Source organism: Eptatretus burgeri, chromosome 1 (genome assembly GCF_056783735.1).
Source record: "Eptatretus burgeri isolate ZD-2024b chromosome 1, Ebu_testis_v1, whole genome shotgun sequence".
In the NCBI taxonomy this organism is placed as follows: domain Eukaryota; kingdom Metazoa; phylum Chordata; class Myxini; order Myxiniformes; family Myxinidae; genus Eptatretus; species Eptatretus burgeri.
In genome coordinates this window covers 159,100,691-159,118,190 of record NC_140961.1, presented here as the reverse complement: position 1 = coordinate 159,118,190, position 17,500 = coordinate 159,100,691, and the positions used below count along the sequence as shown (strand labels likewise).

Here is a 17,500-nt window from a genome sequence, read left to right as displayed (position 1 = left end):
TGGAAGAGGGGCCTTGTTGTCCCTCTCTGGAAATGGAAGGGTGATCGCCAAGACTGCAACAACTACCGAGGGGTGACGCTGCTCTCAGTGCCGGGCAAGGTCTTTGCTCGAATAATTCTTGATAGGGTTCGCCACCATCTGCTTGAGCACCAGCGTCCAGAGCAGTCAGGCTTTACACCAAAGAGGTCAACGATTGACCATATCCTTGCACTTTGTGTCCTCACCGAACGCAGACGAGAGTTTCGGCAGGGGCTGCTTGCAGCCTATGTTGATCTCTGTAAAGCGTTCGATTCAGTGAATCGGGATGTCCTCTGGAGAATTCTTGGTCTTCGTGGGGTGCCACCAAAACTGATCGATCTGATGTCTGAACTCTACTCTGGTACTGAGAGTGCTGTGAAGTGTGGTGGTACCACCTCTGACTTATTTCCAGTTGTTAATGGAGTTCGTCAGGGATATGTACTTGCCCCCACACTTTTCAGCACTTGTATGGACTGGATTTTAGGGAGGATGTCGGAGAGATCAAGTTGCGGTGCATCGTTTGGGAATGTCAAGATCTCGGACCTTGATTTTGCAGACGATGCAGTCATCTTTGCGGAGACTTTAGACATCCTTTTGGGGGCCCTCGAGGTGCTGAATGAGGAGTCGGAGCCGCTGGGATTACGGGTTTCTTGGGTCAAAACTAAGATCCAGGCTTTCGGTGACATCTTGGATGCTGCTGTCCTGTCTGTGTCTGTTTGTGGTGAGGATGTTGAGGTCATGGAGAGATTCACTTACCTTGGCAGTGATATTCATGTCTCTTCTGGCTGCGAGTCAGAGGTCAATAGACGTCTGGGTCGGGTCTGGGGAGTCATGGATTCACTGGATCATGGGGTGTGGCGCTGCCGGTACCTGTGCGGGAGGACGAAAGTCCGAGTCTTCAGGTCCTTGGTACTTCCAGTCTTGCTCTATGGGTGCGAGACTTGGACTCTGACCAAGGATCTGAGACGGAGACTTAATTCCTTTCGTACCAGGTCTCTTCGGAGAATCCTTGGCTATCGCTGGTCGGATTTTGTATCCAACGAGCGGTTGCTGAGAGAGACTCGGATGAGATTTGTTACCTGCATAGTCCGTGAGCGTCAGTTGCGGCTGTATGGACATGTGGCTCGTTTTCCTGACGCTGATCCTGCTTACCAGATTCTCTCAGCGAGGGAGTCTCATGAGTGGAGGAGGCCAGTGGGCCGACCACGTGCCTCATGGTTGCAGCAGGTTGACCATCATCTCAAGGAGATGGGGATGGGCCTGGCATCTGCCTGGGGGATGGCCAGACGGAGGCCCCTGGAGTACCGGCGGAAAGTGGACGCAGCGACGCGCTATTCTGGCACATGCTCCCATACCTGACCTGACCTGAGGCAAGAAGTGACCTGGGAGACACAGGAGAACTCGATGTGCACGGAGTGCAGACAATACAAAAGATGTTGATGAAGAAGGTCCTGGAGAGAGCATGGAAGGCAGACGGGAGGATTCATTGTGGACAAAGAACAGAGTTGAAGTGGGACCTGTTTGGAAAAGAACATCGTGCTCTGTTTTGTTGTATTCATCTTTGGGCTTACATTGTCACTGGCTATTATCATCTCATGTCTAGCTTCCAGAACAGGCTACATCGTCACCTTCCACCCGGCACATCACAGACAAAGTGTAGTCACCACCTGCAAACTTAATGTTTGTAAATGTGTGTTCTGTGGCACCTGGAGTGGGTTAGGTTTTGCTCTTTTTTTTCTGATCATTGTAAATGAATCCATTTCCCCATCCCCCTAATTCTATCTGTTGATTTGTATGATTTGTTCTGAACTGCTCGTCTCATCCACCTTTACCAACTTATTCATCATAAATATACCCTTTTAAACGAAGAAAACGTGTTCGAGCCATTTGCCTCCTGTGTACGTGTCGTCAATTTTGGCCCATTTGGCAACCTTGGGGACTGGTATGGATTAGTAATAATTGAACGCAATGAAAGACCATTTGGCCATTTTCCGGGACGAAAGGTCCTCACGCATATCATGTTAATGTCATGTAAAAATGAAAAAATATATACATTGATATACCTGTCCCTGCTGTCACTTGTTCTGCTTTTCATGTCACTCCTTTTTTGTACCTGTTCTTCGTCTTACATCACAAGCCCATCTCCTCCCTCTTCACATCTTTATACTCTGCGATTTCTTTTTTTTTTTTACTTCATCCATGTGCAAACATCTTATTCATGGCTCCCATACCAACCTCTCCAACCTGTCTTGTAGCACAGGAGCATTAGTTTAAACTCAATAAATAATAATGAAATCTTGATGGAAAGTTGCTTATTCAGGAAAGTTGCTTTGAGGTCTATCGAACACCTCGGAGTAAAGTCCCGAACAATCTCACTTGAGGAAAATTCAGAATGCAAGCCGTCTCAATTCACTCACATCAAGAAAGCACTTAAAGAGCCACAACTTTGTTCCTACATGCCATAGGAAGATGATTTTGGGGTCGAGACCCAGTTTTGAGGGTATGAGGGATTAAACCAAAACCCTCAAAATTTACATTTGAGGATGACATTTGTAATATTATTTGGAAATTCAAACAAAATATCTTTAATTATGGCAGATGCAGAAAATGGAAGGTGAAAACATTCTATCACCACCGGAAGGTGTAACATTCTCACACCATAGGTCAGCAGAATCGTTTTCAGAATCATCAATGGGACAGGCATTGATGCATGTTTGCTGAATGCATGTAGAGCACATGCAGGTGGAGAAAAGGCCAGCCTTGTGGCAACTGCATTTCTTCCCACATCCTCTCTTACACCCTCATGATGCCATGTGTAGTACGCTTTCAAGTGCCACGAGTCGGTCAGTGCCCTCCGGAAATAGCGTCCCATCTCTGAGTTGCCATCCTCACTCAGTGTGAGACAACTCGTTGCCTGACCATTGTTGCACTGTTAAGTATGCTCTGTAGGAGTGGTACTTTGCAGCTACTGAAGTTGGGGGCAAGCTCTCCAGTTGGAACTTGGCTGAGGAAACTGAGGTTCTGCTGACTCGCCTAATGTACCATATGTAATGATGCTTGCCTGAAGAGGTGCACCAAACTACCCCATACAACTTTATGAGAAATAGCTAACCGACACACACAACTTCATTGTGAGTCGTGCTCGGCTGAGAAAATGAATTCATCACTCCCCCCCCACCCCCAAGTTCTCTCCACTATCAAAAATAGCCAATGCCTATTTTGCCCCATGTTGTATCGGGCTGAAATTGTGTCGCAACCGGTAATGGCATGTGTGAACATTAGATGGGCTTTAACTGTGGAACTGATGGATTGCTGGATTTCCTGAATGCTGTCGACAGATATTTGGTTAAGTCTGAAGAGCATATGCAAGGCCAATACCAGCTGTGGCCTGCACAGAAAGCAGACCAACAAATCGGTGTCAGTGGCCCTGACCACAACAGGTCTGGTTTAATCATCTACTGCAGTTGTCATTGCGGTTTGTGCAGAAGGTAATCAGCATCTGCAGTGCTCCACTTGCTCGCCACACCATTGCCCTCAAACTTGGTGATGAGTTTAGTGATGAGCCTTTCTTTATTCTTGCCGTTTGCCATGAAATATTTTTGGGAAGTGGTTGTCATCATACTGAGCTCAAAGGTGATGTCTGTAGTGCTGCTGCTGCACTGTTGCTTTGGTCCACATTGTGCAACCGCATCACAAATGATCATGGATTCAGTGCTGTAATTGTTGAGGAGATACAACATGTATGTGTTGCACACCTGGACATATGTGGTGTCATTGAGCCAAGGCATGCTCTGCAAAGGATGACCTCCATCAAGGACGAATTGGGCGTTCTGGTGAATTTCCAGATGAACATTCACCTTTGATTTCAAGATTTCTGCAAGGACACTTTTGGTGTTCTTGTGCATTTTTGCTTTGTCAAATATGGATGGAGGCTGCCTCGTGGACTCAAAGCACGGGTACTCCTGCATCCCGATTTTGTGCTTGATTACATGTGTCACATGCATGAAGAAGATAGTGGTGTTGGCCTCCGCATCCTGTTCATGCACCCAGACTTGACATTTTGCACTGCTAATGTCTGTAACCTCTGTCTTTACACTTTAAAGTGATGTCAGCGTAGTTGTGGCCTTTCATCATTTCTGCTGTGCTTTCCCAACTGCATAGATTTTGTCCGCATTCACTGCCTTATCTACAACATTCCCATTAGATATGGAGACAAGGGCATCATGCTCCTGGTACGAGAAGGGAGAATGGACATGAAGCCAATTGATGAAACTGCCATAGTCTTCAGCATCTCGAACTGTGCTGCCTGTACACAAGTCGACATGCTGATCAGAAGTTTGACTGAACTAGGGTCCGGCGATATATCGAAATATCGGTTATATCAATCTAATTTTTCATATTGATATACCGGCATTGGAATTCTGAATATACCGGTATACCAAAAAAAATCGGTCCAAAAAAAAAAAGCGAGAGTCATACCGGTATGAAAGTGAGTTCCTTTTACCAGAATAAGACACAACTTCAATTTGTTTGTCGAATAGACTCGGCATTCCCACCCGTTGTTTCGAGGGAAGGGGGAGTGAAATGGCATTGAGTTTAGCGTGTTTCATTCCCTGCGTAATGTCTCTAGTCCACCGAGTCTCGAATCTCTAACATGTCTTTTCATCGAACAATCCATCTTCAATCGTTCTTTAATCCCTGTAGCCTCGTTCTCTCAATCCATATTTAATCTCTCTGGCATCCTTCTATCAATCGATATTTCAACCCTTCTTTAACTCCAGCAATCCTATTGTCGGTCAGGTATGTATGGGAGCATGCGCTGAAGCAGCGCGTCACTGAATCCACTTTCCCCCAGTTCTCCAGAGGTCTCTGTCTTGCAATCCACATCTCCTTGAGATGCTGATCAACATGCTACAACCATGAGGCACATGGTCAGCCCATTGGTTTCCTCCACTCTTGAGGCTCCCTCACTGAGAGAATCTGATGAGTAGGATCAGCATCAGGAAAACAAGCCACATGTCCATACAGCCGCAGTTGACACTCACAGACTTTACAGGTAACAAATCTCATTTGAGTCTCTCTCAGCAACTGCTCATTGGACACAAAGTCCAACCAGTGATGGGCAAGGATTCTCCGAAGAGACCTAGTTCCAAAGCAATTAAGTCACCACCTCAGATCCCTGGTCAAAGTCCATGTCTCACATCTGTAGAGCAAGACTGAAAGCCCCAAGGGTCTTCAGACTCGGACTTCCTCTTCCCGCACAGGTACGGGCAGCACCACACCCCATGATCAGCACCTTGAGGGCCCCAAAAAGGATATCTAGAGTTGACACACGGATGACCTCATCATCCACGAAATCAAGGTCAGAGATTTTAACATTCCAAAACAATTCCACCGGTCGTGGCAATTTTTCACCACCTCAAGACAGAAAGAATGATATGGTCCAGTTGAAGCTTCTATTCATGAACAAATAAAAGACAAGCATGTGCACGTGGAAGTTAGTCTGGAGCAATGTCTCAAGCAGTCCTAATTTTACATAGGGTACAAAGAGTGTGTGTGTGTGTGTGTGTGTGTGTGTGTGTGTGTGTGTGTGTGTGTGTGTGTGTGTGTGTGTGTGTGTGTGTGTGTGTGTGTGTGTGTGTGTGTGTGTGATATCAGCAGGACATGGTTAATACATCAAAGGAAATTAAACAAACAAAGAGAGGCTGTTTGAGAAAGCCCAGATGTAACGTGTATGGTTAAATCACAAACACAGGATGAGAAATAGTCTATCCTCCCCAGAATCCAGTCCAGACAAGTGCTGAAAAGTGAGGGGGCCAGTACACACCCGTGAGCAACTCCAGTAACAATTGGAAATAAGTCAGAGATGATATCACCACAGCTCACAGCACTCATTTCCAGAGTATAGTTAAGAAATAAAGATGATCAGTTTTGGTGGGACCCCACGAAGACCAAGAGTCCTCCAGAGGTTCATCCCGATTCAAGGAATCAAATGCTTTACAGAGATCAGTAGAGATTGCAAGCAGTTCCTGCCGAAACTCTCATCTGCCTTCAGTGAGGACCCAAAGAGCAAGGACAAGATAAATCGTTGACCTCTTTGGTGTAAAGCCTGACTGCTCTGAGCGCTAGTGCTCAAGCAGATGGTAATGAACCCTATCAAGAATTATCCGACCAAAGACCTTTCCCGGCACTGAGAGCAGCATCACTCTTCAGTAGTTGTTACAGTCCTGGTGATCACCCTTCTCTTTCCAGAAGGGGACCGCAGTGCCCCTCTTCCAGTCAGTTGGGATGATGCCTGTGTTCCAGGAAAAGCACAGAACTGCATGCGACGACACGAGTACAGCATTTTCACCAGCCTTGAGAAGTTCAGAATGGGTGCCACAGATCCCTGGAGCTTTAGCCCATTTCAACCGGTTCACTACAGCCTGTGTTTCCACAAATGAAGGTGGAACACAGTTAATTGGAGGGTCAGCAATATGGAGAGTAACATCCCTGACATCCAACATGACAGCTGATGGATCAGCCTGGTACAGCCGCTCAAAGTAACCGGCCCAGCGAGCCTTCACATCAGACTCCTCTTTCAAAAGTCCTCCACACTCTGATTGAACTGCAGTACACCGAGTGAGGGGCTTGGAGGAACGCAACATGCAAGTTCCCTTGTAAGCAGGATGAGAATCACTTGACCACAGGTGATGCTCAACCTCCTCACAAATTCTTCACACATTGGCCCCCTTGTCCACCCTTAGTGCATGTACAGTTTTATGCCTCAGCTCACTGAAGAGATCAGCTCTGCCATTGAGCCTTGCCCTTCAATTCTGTTCAATGGTCTCCTGTGTCCCTTTAGAGAAAAAAATTCTTCTTCGCCCGATGGTGAGTTTCAAGACATCCACCGGCATCATCAAGTACGATAGTCTTGAAGGCACTCCACAACTCTTCAGGATTCCACAAAGCACCCTGAACCTCCAAATCCCCACTCAGCTTGTTCGCAAACTCCTCAGCGACTCTATGATCCTTGAGCTCGGCAACATCCAGCCTCGGCTAGGATGGTACCATTCTCCAAGATTTATGCTGCATCTTCAGAGTTGCGACAACAAGCCTGTGGTCGGGTTTGAGGAAATTATCACTCAAGTAGACCCTTCAGTTCTGGATCATCCTCCAGAACCATCAACAAAGACAGGGTCAATCTCCTTTGCCACACCACCAGCATTGGAACACTAAGTCAAGCGATGAGCCTTTGGGCACTGAAACCATGAACCAGCCACGCTTTGTCCATAACGTCTTGTAAAGTCAAGGAACTCAGAGCTATTCTGGTTCACAGTTCCAGACCCATGGGGACCAACACACGTCTCATAACCAACCCTATCAATTCCAATCAATGCATTGAAATCCCCCAAGACAAGAAGACTATCTTGCTTGGGGCACTGATCATCCACAGATTTGAGCGTGGCATAGAATGCGTCCTTCACGATGAGATCACTCGCCTCAGTCAGAGCATACACAGACACCAGGGAAATGACGCTGAAGGAGTGGCAAATCCTTCGTCTCAAAATACTCTTGTTGACCGATTTACCTTAATTATCATTGGAGTCAGCTTATTGAACACAGCTACAGCAACTCCTTGGGCATGGTAACGATCAGAGATACCAGACCAATTATAGATGAACCGCCCGCCACGATCTCGCCGCAATCCGATCTCCGAACCTCAGAGAGTGCTGCAATACTGATGTCCAAACACTTGAGTTGAGATTATAACAGAGACAGGTGATCATCCCCTCTTTGGGATTGGACATTCCAGGCACCCACACGAGGGGGCTGCCTCAGTTTAACCCAAGGAGACCACCCTCTGGCAGACGACACCTCAGCACCACCCCGACACACACTACCGCAATCTGACACGCGAAGTTTACCCCGTGGTTTTCCTCCTATCATCAAAGAGTATGGGGTCCCGAAGGCTTTGGCACAATCCCGTCATCCGATGAGCTTCCCTGCGGATGGCAGCTGCGCAGATTGCACTCCCACAGAGTGGGTTTTCAGATTTATTTTTGCTTTTTGTACGTTTTGCGGAATGAAGTGTTTTGCTGTGGCCAGAGTGCAAATCCTGCCACCAACCTTCTAATAAAAGTAACCCAACTGCTGGAGGATGTCCTCAGACAATTTTGGGTACTAGTTATGGATGGACTTTGGCTCACAAGGAGCTCCTCTGCCCTTTGACAGGTTTTTGTTTTCAATCCTGCTGGGTGTCCATATTCATACACGCTCCTCACCAGAAAACCTTCTGGGGGAGACGGTTTATTCACCGACAACCCAACCAGGAAACAGGTTAGTTCAGGTTTACATGGTAGTTGAAGCAAGTCAAAGGTCTCATCTGGCCTGACATGACAATATCCCCGGTTTCTTCCCCTTTAACTTCCAAAAAGTAACTCACAAACTCCCTTGTCCTCTCGATATTGCCCTTTTTGTCGTTCAAACCCAATAATTCCCATGGGAAAGTTCCCTCACCTAATTCCACACATTCGTTCCTCCATCTCAATCCTTTCTCATCGTCATTGCAACTTCCAACCCCCACTTCCCGCCATCCATTTCAAACCCCTCTCTTCATTCCACATCAGAAACCATTCCCCCACCTTTTGATAGTTATTTTTCTCTTTTGATAGTTATTAATCTTTCACTCTTTCTTCACATTATTGCAGCAACACCATTCATTCCATTGATGTTTGTTTAACCTTGTTGGGATCAATGAAGGTGCTGTGTTGGCATGCCTCGTTGTGCTGCATCTCTCACTTATTATTTTCTTGTTCACTCACACAAGATTCCCAGGATTGTCTTCGCTGTCCGAAATACTTTTGGTCAAATGAACAGCACAATGACTGTGTGCCCATGAATGTGGAATACTTGGAAATCTCAGAACCATTCACACTTGCAGTTTTGGCCATAAATGTGCTTGGCGTTTTGTTGACAGTCATTGTCATGATGCTATTATGCCAATATCAAAGGTTCCTGGGAAAGAGCAAAGCAAGCACTGCATTGAGTGTGACATTACTTCTATCTGTGGCTGGTTGTTTTTCAGGAAGTTTCCTTTTTGTGGGAAAACCTGTCGATTTGGTTTGCCTGGTGAGAGTGACTCTCACTCTCATTTCTCTCACTCTGTGCATCATTTGCATTCTTGCAATGACCGTCCAAGAAATCCATGAATTAAAAGGTAAAGACACAATTTTGGTAACAAGTAGTTCTGTTTTTCATTTGCTTTGTATTATTTCATGTAACTGGGACTCAAACAGGGACTCAAACACAAGGACCTCATCGCTAATGCAGTGACAGCCGACTCGGCTATTGAGTTTTCGGAATCGCTTCTGTGGTATTGTCTTTTTGTCATATCAAGTCAGATTACATCTGTGAAATGCTACATGTTCTGTGTGAACCAGTAATAACCTATTTCATGGTCTGGTTGTTGACGACCAGGTTTTCTGGTTAGGAGGGTGTGTGGATATGCACAGCCAATAGGATTAAAAACAAAACCTGTCAAAGAGTCTCGGAGCTCGTTGTGAGCCAACGGCCATCCATGTCTTGTACCCAACTGTGTCTGCAGATGTCCTCCTGCAGTTGGGTTACTTATTATATTTTTTACGAGGTTGGAGGTAGGTTTTGTACTCCAGCCACCGTTAAACACTTCATTCCGCAAAAGCAGAAAATGTAAGGAAACCTGTAAACCCACTCCGTGGGAGTACTTCCTGTGCTGCTACCCTCCGCAGGGTTGAATGTGTGTGTGTGTGTGTGTGTGTGTGTGTGTGTGTGTGTGTGTGTGTGTGTGTGTGTGTGTGTGTGTGTGTGTGTGTGTGTGTGTGTGTGTGTGTGTGTGTGTGTGTATATATGTATATATATATATATATATATATATATATATATATATATATATATATATATATATATATATATATATATATATATATATATATATATATATTGTTGCGGATTCGCGCCCGCCGGCGTGCGGACGGCCACGAAACTCGAATCGCGGCACGTCGCCCACTGGACGGACAATCCCGTCGTGATCCTCTCGGACTAACGCCGGGAACTAGTCACGGTGGGCCTTTCGGCCTCACCACGATCGTGCCAATCGGCCCCCCGCTTGGGATAGGGTTGCTCGCCAAATTCGACATACCTAAGTACCCACACAAAGGGTAGACCGGGCGACCGCACCTTGCCGCAGGTCGACTTCGGACACGGGCCACTTTAAGCGACCCGTTCCGTACTATCGGGATAACCGAGCGGTGTTATCATCAACCTGGATGGTTCGATTAATTATCGGGCGTTTCAGCCCACGACCAACCCTTTACGTGAAGTAAGATGGAGATTCAATAAAGGAAAAGACAAAGCGAAACGGGAAAACAGTTCAACATAAAGCACATTTATTTCGCGATGAACGGAAAGCACACATATACAATTACACCAAAAGCAAATGTAAAAGAAGAAGAAGAAACACACAATAATGCACAAAAAGCAAATGTAAAAGCAAAAGACAATGCAGAGCGAACCGACTACCGAGCACACGGCAACACTTATACAGTTTTACTTTACAGACGGCGCCGACAACACATACACTCAAAGTAAAAGAAAAGGACCACCCTCAAGGATGAGGGGGGTAGGCGGGCCTGGGGCCGAGACCGTGTCGGGCCTACCCGTCTGGTGATGAGCCGCAAAATGGCGCTGGCGCCCTGACTCCGCGGCCTCGCTGGGACTGCCTGGTATGGGGTGGGAACGGGGCCCCCTTCTCGCACTATCTCAGCGCGGGGGGAAACAGGAGGGGGTTGTTGATGCTCGGGGGGAAGGAGGATATCTCCCTGTCTCGGGTCCAGCGACGAGCGTCTCCACCACGACCTCGGTCGCGCCGCTGGTGTCTCCCTCCGCAGCTCCCCGACTCCGACGCGAGCACCCCCTCGACCGCCTTCGCCGCCGCCACCTCTCCACAGCTCCGTCCAACCGCCCTCTCCGTCTCCTCTCTTGACTCGTCCCAACTCTTCACTGGCTCCGAACTCTTCACCTCTAACTGGCTCCCCATTGGACCGAGGAAGAGTGGGCGTGAATGCTTTTTGATCCATGAATTTGCATATAGCGATATTACTCCAACGCACCTGGAGGCGGGGCCAAATCGCCCCACGCTCGCCGATAGGACTGAACAGAAGTGGGCGTGAGTCGTTTTTGATCCGTTTTCTTCGGAAAGGCCGGCGCTTTTGCACCCCTGCTCGGTGCGCGCCCTGCACGAGTCCAGTATCGGTGCCCACAAGCGGCGTGGGAATGACGGTGATGCGATGGTTGCGAGGGTGAGTTGTGACGGTAAAGGTCGTGGCTGTTGTTGTGAAGCGGCGTTGCGGTTGGTGGTTGTTGTGTGATGGCTGTTGAGGCGTGGTTGGTGGTGGTAGTAATGGCGGCTGGTCCAAAATAAAGATAGTAAAAGAAAAACGGCTATCTAAAAGGGTCGCAGCCCGCATAAATGACATTTATTCCCTCTAAACGACGGGTTTGGGCCTAACTACACATATACTTACAGAGATATCTCACCTACGGGACCTGAATGGTGGTTTGCTAATTTCGTCAACCACAACACTACCCCCTCCCGTTTTTACAGACTCGTCCCGAGTCGTCAAATTTTCGTGTGCCATCATGTGTAGTTTTCCCCTAGTACATTTTACCTACGGATCCCTGAGTGCGACATTCATGGTATTCGTGTCCCCAAAATAAATAACCCGAGGGCTGATTAACAACCCAAACAAACTCACTCACACGGACGACTTAAATAAAATTGCCGGCGCAAGGACAGACATGCCGGGGGCGCACTCATATTTACAGTACATCTTAACCTTAACTTACAAATTTTACACTAAACCATGGGAATCCTCCAAGACAGGGAACATGGCCGGCTGCTCACACGCAGTCCAAGGCCTTCCCTTTTGAACTGAACGCAGTGAACCACAACGGTGCACGGGCTGCACAAACGTAGTCTCCGTGCCAGCTCAAGTGGCACACGCAATGAACACAACGAATGGATGGATGAATGGTTTGAACTGAACGCAGTGAACCACAACGGTGCATGGGCTGCACAAACGCAGTCTCCGTGCCAGCTCAAGTGGCACACGCAATGAACACAACGAATGGATGGATGAATGGTTTGAACTGAACGCAAACACGGTGCACGGGCCGCCATTGCAGGCCCGTGTTGTAGCTGCCAACAGGGCAGTTCTTGCAGCTTGCAAACTGTTGCTTTTACGATGATCCCGGCACGAATGGAAATGAACAGGGGGGGGGCAAAGCAAAATTGAACGGGGCTGGTGAACGTGGGCAGTGGGCATGGCATGGCAAAGGTAGCAGGCAAACACAGCCTGCAGAACCAGGCCGTTGCAGGCAAACACAGCCGGCAGATGAACTGGCCGGCACAGGCCTTGCAGAAAACAGCTGCAGACGATCCGGCCTGTACAGGCCTTGCAGCACAGCAGCTGCAGCCGGTCCAGCCGGCACAGGCCTTGCAGCAAAACAACAGCTGCCGATGAAGTTGGCCGGCCTCTGCCTTGCAGCAACACAGCCAGCAGATGAAGTTGGCCAGCCTTTGCCGTTCAGTGGAGGTTGGTGGAGGGAGTGCGGTGGTGCTAGCCACTCGGAAGGCGGGCTCGGACCTACCCTACGGTCTCCCTCCCAACCTATCGCCTTTGCCTGTCACTGTCTATACCCACTCCCTTAATTTGTCAAACCCCAATTTAGCCCCAACTTATTTTTTTATTTTTACTTCCCCACTATAAATCGTCCCCTAACCCCCTTTATCGTCTTTGTTCGGCTAACCTATCCTGTCACATAGCCTACTCCCAACCCCTACGTTCCCTTCACGGAGGGGAATAAGGGAGAGCTTGCGTCCTGTGTCGAGGCCCAACGAAGCCTCAGAATGGCCTCCCCAGAGTTCAGCGATCTATAACCAAGGTGGGTCCAGCGGCCCATAATGAGAGCGAGGGGATGGATGGTGCGGAGGGGTACACTTCCTAATCTACCCTATCCATTTAACTGTTAAACTACCCCGGGGCTTTCAACAAGTGCCTCTCGCTTAAACTATTGGTTCTAACAACCCAGATTCCCGTCGCCTGTGTTGGTGTCCTCACAATTTCGGGCCTCGCCCCCCAATTTTCTCTCCGTGCCCTCACACGGTCTCATGGCTGGGACACGTGGCTCCCTTTGGCAGGCACGACCCTCTGCCGAATGTCCAGCTATGGCACCCCCGGGCACTACACTGCCTCCGAGCCTACCAGCTCCCTAAACACCGGGGAGTGCCCCCCATGGCACCTCCCCTGAAACGCACACGTGGCAGGCTGGCTTCCCAGGCCCCTTTCCGAGGGTCATCCGTGCCCACAACACTGCCCACGCAGCTAATGGCGCCCCGGGCCCCCGCACCAAGCAGGCGCACCCGTGCCCACTACGCTATCCCGGCCCCCCATGGGCCCTTGGCCTACCACGGCCGACTATCCTAGTGCCCGGGGTACCCACTCAGCGATACTCACCTTTCGCAGCCACGCTCCCAGCCTGTCAACAGGGCTCCTGCACCCCTCCAAATGGGTTTCGAGCCTACACTCCCACCAACAACAAAACGACCTCCATTTTTCAATTTAACTAACCCACTAACTCACTCTACACTGACCCCGGGGTCCCTTGGGCGGGATTCACTCCTCCCCCCAATCACTCATCGCACCATGCATTCCCCATTCGCTCCATACACACAGACCCGCTGGCCTCACTCACTCACCAAGCACATGCTTCCACTTCACTCACCAACATCTCTTCAACACACTCACCGCTGAACTCTGCCATCCTTCTAACTACATCCCCTAACTAACTCGTGCTCCCACGTCGTCCCTTAAACTAGTAGCACGTTCCTTTTAACACTACGTAGCTAAACTACGTCAACTCTACACATCCAAAGGCTGTCACTGTCTCCAAATCTCTAAAATAACTTTTATTCCCCACCTAAAGCTCATCTAAATCCCTCTAACTAATCCATTCCACGGGCCCCATGAGGACTTACCCCTGCCCCATGGAGCCGGTCTAGCTATGCTAACCCTTCCCCCTAACTAGTTTCCATCCTGTGCCCTGATAAGGGGGTCTTCCACCCCTTGCCCAGGAATCCTGTGCACCCGAAAGTGAGGCTTGCTTTTTTTTTTTTTTTTTTTCCACATGCGCAGCACCAGCGCGGCAACTCACAGCTCGCGCACTTTGCACCTGCCCGTGACGTCATGCAGCTGCACGTGTACCTCGTCCCTCCTTGGACGGTACCATCCGGCAGGGATACCCCTCCTGCCGGATTCCAACCCCACGTGCAGCCATGACGTCACCGTGCGCATAAAAAAAAACACAAGCCCCAAGTCTCGAGGGGTTCCCCACGCGAACACATGTGCTTTGCCCGTTGGAGCTTAACACACACGATCGCGTGGAGAACCCGTCCGGTCCAAATCCATAATCCTGCCTAAACTTTGTCCGTCCGCGGGATCGGCAAATCCACCGCGTGCGTTTCCGGACCGGGACTTCACTCTCGCAAGCGAGCACGTGGGGGCCTCGTGCGTTGCACAGCACGGACCTCGTGCTCACTGCTGGGTGAACCCGGCACGGTCCCCGAAACAACTACAGCCGCTACCCGGCTTTCTTTCCTCTCATGTCGCCGTCGACGCCATTCGACACACGCACTCCCGCGTGTTACGACGCTAACACACCTCACCATTAAACTCACACCGGGAGACGCGGCTGCACGTTCACACATGCCCACCGACATCTCCCTTACATACCGCTCTCTCACACACACGGTCTCCCTTGCACTCGGCCGTTCACTCACGCATGCCATCTCCCTCGCACACGTAGCTCCACTCACTCGCGGCCTTTCACTCACTCGTGCCATTTCCCTCACACAAACCACACCACTCACACACGCGGGGGCACTCGCCCGCGGTGCCTCACTCATACACGCGGGGGCACTCATCCGCGGTGCCTCACTCACACACGCGGGGGCACTCATCCGCGGTGCCTCATCCACACACGGCGTGCTGGGAAGCACACACTCCGGCACACTCGCCACCACACCACTCACACACGGGGTCGCTTCCACACACGGGGACGCACTCACACCTTGCACCACACACACCGGGACAACCACACTGGGGATTCGTGTCCCCATAAGGGTCTCCGGGGCCTCTATACCCCCAAGCTCTCCGTGCACCCGTTCGCAGCACTCCTCCCCTCAACCTCACAAAGCACGACCGAACCCACCTGGTCGTGACTCGCCTCAAGGGGGCATACTCCCTCCCCTCGTTCCTGGAGGAGGCCATCCAGCTGCTCGTACCGGGTCCCTGCACGGTCCGCCAGCTCACCCTCACTATCCTCCACTACCTCCGTGTGTGTGTGTGTACGTCTCTAGCCTTGTCATTATCATGCAGTCTCTCCTCTATTTTTTCTGTCTCCCGTGTCTCTATACATTTATAAGTTTCTGTTGTCCCCTCCTGTCTATTAGTCTCCGCTTCTTTCTGGCGTCTTTCCCTTATCTTTATGTAGGTCAACCTTGCTTTCTCTTTAAGTCGCTCCCGTCCTTCCCTGTTTTTCACTCCTTGCTCTTTCACGATCTCCGCGTACCTCATCCTTGCTTTCCGTATTAATTGTTCTTTTCTCTCCCTCCCAATTACTTTCACCTCGTCTCTTGTCTCCCGAATTATTTTTTCCTTACCCGCCTCCACCGCGGGCCCGACAGCCGTTACACTCCCTCCCAGCTCGTTCGCTCCCACACGTGGAGTCGCCATTTTGAGCTCCCTGGCCACTGCCTTCTTGCCCGCCTGCAGGCTTTGGCCCTTGTTCTGCATCTCACCCCGCAGCTTTTTCATGTCGAGTGCGTTTGTTTCCATTTTCGTCTTCATTTCGTTCATTTGCTTGTTCATGCCTTTTATTTCGTTTTTCATTTCATTTGTGTTTGTATCCATCCTCGCTGTCATTGCCGCCAGCATGGCGCATAGCTGGGCCATGTCGGGTGCGCTTGGGTGAGCAGATTCGGCAAGAATCGGGAGGTTTTGGCGGAGGGGGGGAGGGGAGGTGTCATACACCGCGGCCGCTGCCGCACCTATTTCGGGCTCTGGGCTCAGTTGGGGGAGTTCATGTTCCTGCACAACCATTTCCTGCACGGGGTTTTCATCCTGGACCAAGGATTCTACACATTCTACATCCATTTCTAATACCCCCAGCTCCCGCTCGCCTTGAGACGCCATCTTATTTCTCGCAAAGGGTTAATTTAGCTCGCTCGTAATTTGGAGGGAATCGGGGGTCGCTCCTCTCACCCCTGGACCGATTCTCGTGAATTTAGCTGGAGACAGGAGAGCCCGTTTTCCCGTTCTCCGATACCAGTGCCGCGAGGAGGGCGATGAGTTTATATCGCACGACCTGACACCAGTGTTGCGGATTCGCGCCCGCCGGCGTGCGAACGGCCACGTAACTCAAATCGCGGCACGTCGCCCACCGGACGGACAATCCCGTCGTGACCCTCTCGGACTAACGCCGGGAACTAGTCACGGGTGGGCCTTTCGGCCTCACCACGATCGTGCCAATCGGCCCCCCGCGTGGGATAGGGTTGCTCGCCAAATTCGACCTCCCTAGTACCCACACGGAGGGTAGACCGGGCGACCGCACCTCGCTGCAGGTCGACTTCGGACACGGGCCACTTTAAGCGACCCGTTCCGTACTATCGGGATAACCGAGCGGTGTTATCGTCAACCTGGACGGTTCGATTTATTATCGGGCGTTTTAGCCCACGACCAACCCTTTACGTGAAGTAAGATGGAGATTCAACAAAGGAAAAGACGAAGCGAAACGGGAAAACAGTTCAACAATAAGCACATTTATTTCGCGATGAACGGAAAGCACACATATACAATTACACCAAAAGCAAATGCAAAAGAAGAAGAAGAAACACACAATAATGCACAAAAAGCAAATGTAAAAGCAAAAGACAATGCAGAGCTAGCCGACTACCGAGCACACGGCAACACTTATACAGTTTTACTTCACAGACGGCGCCGACAACACATACACTCAAAGTAAAAGAAAAGGACCACCCTCAAGGATGAGGGGGGTAGGCGGGCCTGGGGCCGAGACCGCGTCGGGCCTACCCGTCTGGTGATGAGCCGCAAAATGGCGCTGGCGCCCCGACTCCGCGGGCCTCGCTGGGACTGCCTGGTATGGGGTGGGAACGGGGCCCCCTTCTCGCACTATCTCAGCGCGGGGGGGGAAACAGGAGGGGGTTGTTGATGCTCAGGGGGAAGGAGGATATCTCCCTGTCTCGGGTCCTGCGACGAGCGTCTCCACCACGACCTCGGTCGCGCCGCTGGTGTCTCCCTCCGCAGCTCCCCGACTCCGACGCGAGCACCCTCTCGACCGCCTTCGCCGCAGCCACCTCTCCACAGCTCCGTCCAACCGCCCTCTC

General features: G+C 50.3%; 1 long non-coding RNA gene across 1 annotated transcript in view; it reads left to right on the top strand.

Moving 5' to 3' along the window:
- LOC147035860 (uncharacterized) overlaps nt 1-17,500 on the top strand; it is a 34,147-nt gene that overhangs the window by 5,945 nt on the left and 10,702 nt on the right. The window contains exon 2 of the long non-coding RNA XR_015049118.1: nt 8,828-9,217. This is a non-coding gene — a long non-coding RNA (uncharacterized LOC147035860). The remainder of the gene's footprint in view (nt 1-8,827; nt 9,218-17,500) is intronic.